We start from the raw sequence: 8574 nt of genomic DNA, 5'->3' as shown, positions 1-8574 counted from the left end.
AAATATCTCTGTCACAACAAAAGGAAGACCAACTATGTGAAATAATGATCTGCTTTCCATGCTGAGCAGTACGGTTGTGAAAAGGCTCAAGGTTTCTTGTGTTGGTACATTGATTGTACTCCAAAGCGTTGCTTGCTTTTTCTTAGTCAGTTAAAATGTATTAAATATCTGAAATTGTTTGTTTCATATCCACCACTATCCTGATGATATTAACATGAAGTGACTGGTGGAATTATGGCACTTGTGCTTTATTTAAAGATGCCCATATCTGGTCATAGTCAATACTACTCCCAAATGCAAAAGTGAAGATTTCCAGTGAGCCACACTTACTCTGCATAGCAGATCAGGCTCTATCTCAAATTTGCACAGAACTCGATCGGTATTTTTTTTTGCATCCACCCAGCCAGCTCTGCTATGCTGGTCCTCTATGTAGACCAGTTAGCAAAGACAAATACTGATTTGACAGAGCAACATCTGTCACAAACATATAATGATCTCTTTTCAGAGGCACCAAGAGGCAGCTGCTTGTACATAGTATGAGGGGTTACATTCAAGTGAGACTAAATAACTGTTACATTCAACATGTAGTGAGACTATAGTAAATTAAGAGTCCTTAAATAACGGTTTCATTGTTGTGCAGAACGAGATCCTCAAGCACATGCACCAAACAGCATATATTTCAGTATATTCACGGCATAAATTAGTTACCACTGTAGCTAGCTTTATGAATTCACGACGGACTATTAGGATGGTTATATACCAAGAGACCCGTGATGCGACCCAAAGATGATGACCTCAGGTACTGATAACAAAATGGGAGTTAACAGAGATATCAAAGGGCACCCAGGACATCCATGGTATATATTCAGATATTAAAACATGAACAAATGGGATCTGTCATGGATATTTTCATCATGCCTAATTGAAAAGGATAGTTTGTAATGTCACTCTAAAACACTCTCTGTGGGATGTAAAGCAGTTTAATTGGGCTAAATTGATCTGAATTGAAAGCACTCTGTTAAAAGGAAGGGACGCCACTGGCAGTGGGCCTAGTGTGGCCAGTAATCCGAGAGCGCTAGGGCCCTTACCTACCCATTAGCATGGAAATGCAGAGGATGAGCTTTGAGGATAAAGTGTTTTAATAACAAACATGTTCCCCCGGTTAGCCTTTAACTGGAGTGTGATTCAATTATTTTCAAAGGAGAGTTTGGCATGCATTTGCAGTGCACATCGGTCCCCAGCATATATATGAGTGTACAAAACATTAGGAACACCTGCTCTTTCCATGACAGACTGACCATGTGAATCCAGGTGAAAGCTATGATCCCTTATTGATGTCACCACTTCAATCAGTGTTAATGAAGGGGAGGAGACAGGTTAAAGAAAGATGTTTAAGCCTTAACACAATTGAGCCCTGGATTGTGTATGTGTGCCATTCAGAGAGGATGAATGGGCAAGACAAAATATTTAAGTGCCTTTGGACGGGGTATGGTAGAAGGTGTCAAGGCGCACTAGTTTGAGTGTGTCAAAAACTGCAACGTTGCTGGGTTTTTTACGCTCAACAGTTTCCCGTGTGTATCAATAATGTTCCACCACCCAAAGGACATCCAGCCAACTTGACACAACTGTGGGAAGCATTAGAGTTAACATGGGCCAGCATCCCTGTGGAACGCTTTCTACACCTTGAAGAGTCCATGCCCTGACGAATTGAGACTGTTCGGAGGTCAAAAGCAGGTGCAACTGAATATTAGGAAGGTGTTCCTAATGTTTGGTATACTAATGTTTTTATATATATATATATATATATATATATATATATATATATATATATATATATATATATATATATATACACTGCTCAAAAAAATAAAGGGAACACTTAAACAACACAATGTAACTCCAAGTCAATCACACTTCTGTGAAATCAAACTGTCCACTTAGGAAGCAACACTGGTTGACAATAAATTTCACATGCTGTTGTGCAAATGGAATAGACAAAAGGTGGAAATTATAGGCAATTAGCAAGACACCCCCAATAAAGGAATGGTTCTGCAGGTGGTGACCACAGACCACTTCTCAGTTCCTATGCTTCCTGGCTGATGTTTTGGTCACTTTTGAATGCTGGCGGTGCTTTCACTCTAGTGGTAGCATGAGACGGAGTCTACAACCCACACAAGTGGCTCAGGTAGTGCAGTTCATCCAGGATGGCACATCAATGCGAGCTGTGGCAAAAAGGTTTGCTGTGTCTGTCAGCGTAGTGTCCAGAGCATGGAGGCGCTACCAGGACACAGGCCAGTACATCAGGAGACGTGGAGGAGGCCGTAGGAGGGCAACAACCCAGCAGCAGGACCGCTACCTCCGCCTTTGTGCAAGGAGGAGCACTGCCCGAGCCCTGCAAAATGACCTCCAGCAGGCCACAAATGTGCATGTCCCCTTGTGATGGGGATGGAAGCTTGTTGTGTGGGACAGGGAGGGGTAATTGAATGCAAGCTTCAACCCAAAAATGTCATTGTTAAAACATTTCTAGCCTGTCTATCTATGGGTAACAGGGTTAACGCATTATGTTCAACCCGCTCAGTTTTTCACCACAAAACACCAGAAAATTGACAAGAAGTGTTGAACCATCTTACCTGCTTTTACACAATACCATTTTGACTATTAGATGTTCAATGTTTCTTTAAAAAGGAATAGTTCTACAATTTAAAAATTAGAGTTTAGTTCACATAACAGGGTTGACCTTAAAATGAGGGACAGGTTGTTGTTGTTTTTACGTTAAAATTAATGACTAATTACATGAAATGAATAAACATCTTCAGAGATGACTGTCAAAGCAACAAAATAATGAAGGCTTTACAATGATGGGGACAACTTCCTAGAAGTTCCTAGGATGCACAGAGGAACATGTCAAAATGCTGAATGTTGGCACTTTAGCAAGTCTTTATTCATATAAAACTGAATTATTGAATTGTCCATGTGGTCTATATTAAAGGGCACGTCATTTAATATAACAGGACTTTACATTTCTATCTACAATATCAAAGGAACACAAAAGGCACTCATTTTGTAGAAGACCCTGCTATGATTTTCTCAATATAATCGTGTTGAATTGAATTGTCCTAAACTTCCCTTTTCACCAAATGTGTACTGTACTGTAGTTTCAGTGAACTTTGCTATCCCTTAACATTTACATGTTTACAATACAGTTACCTACTGAGCTTCAATGGGTGATCGATGCTCATGTTTCTCATATCTCACTCTCTCACCTAGTAGATGGTGTCGTGTCTTGTAGTATTGTGCAGAGGCTTTAGATATTTACTAATGACTAATAGAAATAGGTTAGTGCTATTTGGGATCATGGGACATCCCTACCCTTACCTTTACTCTACCCGTTCCCTAACCCTAACCTTAACCATAACCTTTATCTTAACCGTGTTAAATTTCAACTTCAATGAGGTGACGTCAGAGTGGGGATGTCCTAAGGATCCCGTTTAGACTTTTCCAATAGAAATAGATAAAGCAGTTGAGCTCCAGTAATTATGCTCAGAGGAGCAGTTCCTATGCTTTGTTCTGTCTTTGGTTCAAATAGGCCCGTTTCCCCATAAACGCATGGGATATATTACATTATAAACTGGGTGGTTCAAGCACTGAATGCTGATTGGCTGACAGCCGTGGTATATCAGACCGTATACCACGGGTATGACAAAATATTTATTTTGACTGCTTTAATTACATTGGTAACCAGTTTATAATAGCAATAAGGAACCTCTGGGGTTTGTGATATATGGCCAATATACAACGGCTAATGGCTGTATCCAGGCACTCCGCGTTGCGTCGTGCATAAGAACATCTCTTAGCCGTAGTGTATTGGCCATATACCACAACTCCTTGTACATTATTGCTTAAATACCACACTAGAGCCGAGTGGTCTCGCTGTGACCTTGAGCCTTGTGACAGTTAGAGGAGAGCAAATCCCATGAATGCCATTTCTATTTGTGCCTATACAGTGAGAAGTGAAACAAGGTTGAGTTCCAACAGTAAGGAATGATGTCATTTAGAGAGGATGGTGTGTGGGAAGTAAACGGCCACTGACAAGGTTGGGGGAACAAAAGAAGGGGCTTCGCTGCTCATTATTTTCAACCAATGTGTTATAACTTTGAAGAACATATGTATAAACCAGTGAAGGCTGCTGAGAAAAGGACGGCTCATAATAATGGCTGGAATGGAGTAAATGGAATGGTATCAAAAACATGGAAACCACGTGTTTGATGTGTTTGAAACCATTCCATTGACTCCATTCCAGCCATTATTATGAGCCGTCCTCCCCTCAGCAGCCTCCACTGGTAAAAAAAACTATTTGTAAACTAATGGGCAGTTAGCACATTAATTATCATAAATTCATTGTATAATATTTAGTACAGCTTAATGTAATGTGTTATCCCCATACTATCATCGTTGCTGTCTGGCTGCTGCTACCAGAGCACTTTCCCGACCAGTTCCCAACCTTGGTCAAGACTGCCCCCACCTGGTAGAGTGTTGAACCAGCAGAGGCTTGTCACATGCTCTCTGAGCTGAGGGCAGTCAGATTTGATTTGTCAAAGGTCATGAATTTAAATCTCCTATGTGAAGGAGGTGGATATAGTGTTGATGACTTGTTAAAACAGTATCATAATGAATCAGTCAGTATACGGCATTGAGTCAACAGATCTGGGGCTGACCAGCTGTCCTCTCTCAGTCCTTTCTATGAAGTGTTTGTGGATGAGCTTAGGGCCCAAACTGTGAAATCACGTAGAAGTGGATTAAAAGCAACAACCCCACTCGATTGGGGCCACACTCCTAAATTGATAAGGGTCCTCCGGTTCCTGCCTTAGGAATCCACATCGTAAATAGAAAATGCATTGTATTCCCCCATACTATAAAGTATTGTATGAATGAAACAGAATAGGGACAGGGTTACTATGATAAAAATAGTAAGCCCTAGTGATCACGATACATGGAGAGAGTTCTTGTGTGTGATCTGCTTGTATGTCCTACTTTCTCTCTCATTGTGTGTGTATCTCTTTCCACCAGTCTCTGTGTAGTGGCGAGATGATGATCTTTATTCATTACATGCAAGGCTTCACTTTTGTGTGCATAGCTGTCTTTCTTACAGCGGTCAGCGGGATCCATTCAGCCCTCCGATAACACTGCTCTCTCTGTAACAATAACGTCTCTTTTCTGCCCTGTCTGTATGTCCTGGATCTTCAGCCCCTGCTTCAGTCGGGTGGACTAGGTACAGTCGACTCAGTGCCTTATGTTCTATACATGTCCTTTCTGTATATGTCTGGGTTTCTTCTATGTTGAAAGTCAACTAACAATGTGCAGGAGGTGTAACATGGCTTAACATGGCTATGTAGCTCCGGAGACGGGGTATACAGGGTGCTCTTTGAAAGGGTCTTCTCCTATTCTCTTTTACAGGCATTGAGCTGTGCGGTCTGTGAATGGCACATTTGAGCCCGTACTGTGTTCATGGACATATGCTTGAAAGCCTTCCACAAAGACAGCTCAGTATTTCTCTTATCTCCCTAGTTTAGCATTGAAATTTGAGTGCCTACTGAATGCATGCTTTAACAAACAGCCCTTATCACCATGACATCTGGGTAAGCACACAATCCCCCAAATAGCCAAACTTCTTTACTTTGGCTTCTTTCTAGGAGGAGGGGTGCTTCCCAGATGACACCCTGTTCCCTAGTGCACTACTTTTGACCAGAGTCCTATGAGCCCTGCTCAAAAGTAGTACACCAAATAGGGGATCGAGTCACATTTGGAACGCAACAAGGCAGATGCACCATAACAATTTATGTCCATAATAACTGATTTGTGAACTAGGTTATTCAGCCGAGGCCAAAGCCCCATGCTGTGGCATTCAGCAGATCTCCCCATCATTAGGTTCAGAAACTTTGGCTTTGACATGAAAGCTGCATAACGGCAGTAGAGCGACAGTTCTGGCCAATCAGTCTCGGCACCCCAGCAGGTGGCCATATTGCCCGCTTAGGGGACTTGTATTGGTACTGCATGGTGGGCATGTTTCGACTGTTGTTCTCTCAGTTAACAACTACATCAGAGACTGCTAAGCAGACGTGGGATAATGACATGGGTTTGGTTGTGTTTATGGGCCCCCTGGCAGGGCGGCAGGGCAGCGAGTGCAGCCAAAGCTACTGACCCTGCTTATGTGGAGCGTCTCATTACGCCGCTAATATGGCTCACAAACAAAGGCTTTAAAAGGGAAAAGTCACTAATGAGAAAACCCCTGCTAAATGGGAGTTCTCTGAACTGCCATGGCTGCTTTCTGTTACACACACACACACACAAAATAAACATTATGCTGACACATAAACACACAACGCAGGATATTTCACTATCCTTTGTAGATAGTATTGTCTAACGATGAGAAATAACAAACAAAAAGCCCTCAGTTATTACAGAAAGGGTGATGGTGAAATAACAGTCGGCTGCAGAGAAACCAGGACTCCCACCATCCATCTATCTGCTTTGCTTTATCACGAAATCATGGCCTTCTTTGGGTAATTATACATCAGGCCTACTGTACAACTAAATATGAACAAGAAACCAGGATAGTTGTTGCCTATTTCAAATTCTGAGGGAGGCCAACAATGCAAATACTGTAAAAGAAAATGTCAGTCAGAGATAGATTTAGCAGAGGCTTCTGTTATGCCTCCTCCTAGCTGCCAAATTATTCCAGTCCCCTTCACTCACTCCAAGCCCTCATCCCTAATCATCTGCCCACACTACTATGACTGCCAGCCACCGCTGCCTCTCCGTTACACATGGAACAGGAAAGGTGGATTATTGCACAGATGGCTGTGAATGAATGAGAGATCCTTCAGATGTAATGACGCTACAATTGTGTATTCAGGAGGGAAAATTCTCCCTTTTTTTAGGAAATCTATCCAGACATAAACCAGGACACAGTGAAGGGGGCATTTCGTTTCTGGTAGACAAGGTATTGAGCGATAGGAACCAATAAACACTGTCCGGTTAATGATGGTGTCAGTGGGGATAATTTATGACAGAGAGCAACACAAAAGAATATTGTTCACAAATAACTATTGCTTTCTCCATCCTCATTAAGAGACTGAAGGCTACTGTTTAGTGCCTGCAGCAGCAGCAAAGCTATTCTTTGTCCCTTGGATAGAGGCCATTGTGTGTGTGTATGGAAACTACAGATGACTGTATCACGATTCCCGGAAGCTATAAAACGGATGGAGGATGATAAGCCTACATCAATCATTAATGAGTATGGAGAGATTGATTCCTTTGGATTTCACAGCACAAAACTGTACTATAGTGACATCAGGGCTAATTTGCTAAGTGTTTGCTTATTGTATGCACAGTTTATTTTCAAGTGAATAGAATGTAAAATAACTTTTTTGGTAGAACAAAAAGTAAATGAAGAAAATATCATACTTTTTCCCCCTCCATATATATTGTATTTTACTCTTTTATAACCATAACAGACGTAAATATAGAGCTTCATAAATCAAACATGTAGAGTACACACCTTCCTCTTTCATTATCAAGCTTTGTGCCATTTTATGTGCACATTAAACAACATTACATTTTCATCAAATTATTTATTTTTCAAAATTGTCCTTGACCTCACCTGAAATGCATTTGTGAAATAGCTTTTAGTAATTGCATTCTTCCACTGTAGCTCAATGGTTTGGCTTTTTTAAGTGTTTTTTTTTTTCTCCAACAAAATTCCAACATAAATCTAGTCCCATGCAGTTTAATAGGAAATATGTAAATTATATAATCATTCTAACCAATTATCACTGGATAGAGCAGCCACATCAATTAAATTAATTTCCAATTATTTCAGTACACAAATGATATATTTAACAGGTGCAACGGGTCAATGTACATTTCATTAGAGCATTATATATTTGAAGCCAAATCATTTACTTCAGTCATTAAAAAGAACAGACTCTGCTTTTCAGTGGATTCTCAAAAGCATTTAGTTTAGTACTCTAGCCACCTCGTTGGCTGCCTCTCCGGTCCACTTCTGTCTGCTCGTTCTCTTGCTGTGGGGGAATAATAGCTAGCTACCTCTGCAGATAGAGGCTGTCGTGTGTGTGTGTTAGACTCCAGATATTGTGCGACCTTGAGCACGATCACATCTATCAAGGCAGTGTATGTATCCCAAATGGCACCCTATTCCCAACAAATTGTACTACTTTTGACAAGGGCCCATGCCCTATATAGGGAATAGGGTGCCATTTCAAATGCAGCCAGTATGATTCCAGTCTTGTCAAAATGTACTAAAGCAATTTACAGAGGCACAATACCAGTGGATACTTCATTTTTGGAAAATTGGCTCCACTCCAAACCGTAGTCACAAATTGATAATAAAGGTTGCTGCATTACCCTGTGATACATGGTGGCATTTTACACAACAGCTTGGTGTGATTGGATTGGTGTGAAATTGAAACTAAATGTAATAATCAGTAGATTTCTGACAAGCTTATGCAAACGCTCTACTACCTTTAGTTTACTAACCTACTGTCATCATTATAG

The sequence above is a fragment of the Salvelinus namaycush genome, chromosome 29, assembly GCF_016432855.1.
Source record: "Salvelinus namaycush isolate Seneca chromosome 29, SaNama_1.0, whole genome shotgun sequence".
NCBI lineage: Eukaryota > Metazoa > Chordata > Actinopteri > Salmoniformes > Salmonidae > Salvelinus > Salvelinus namaycush.
The sequence above is the reverse complement of the archived record's forward strand: the minus strand, read 5'-3'. Positions refer to the sequence as shown.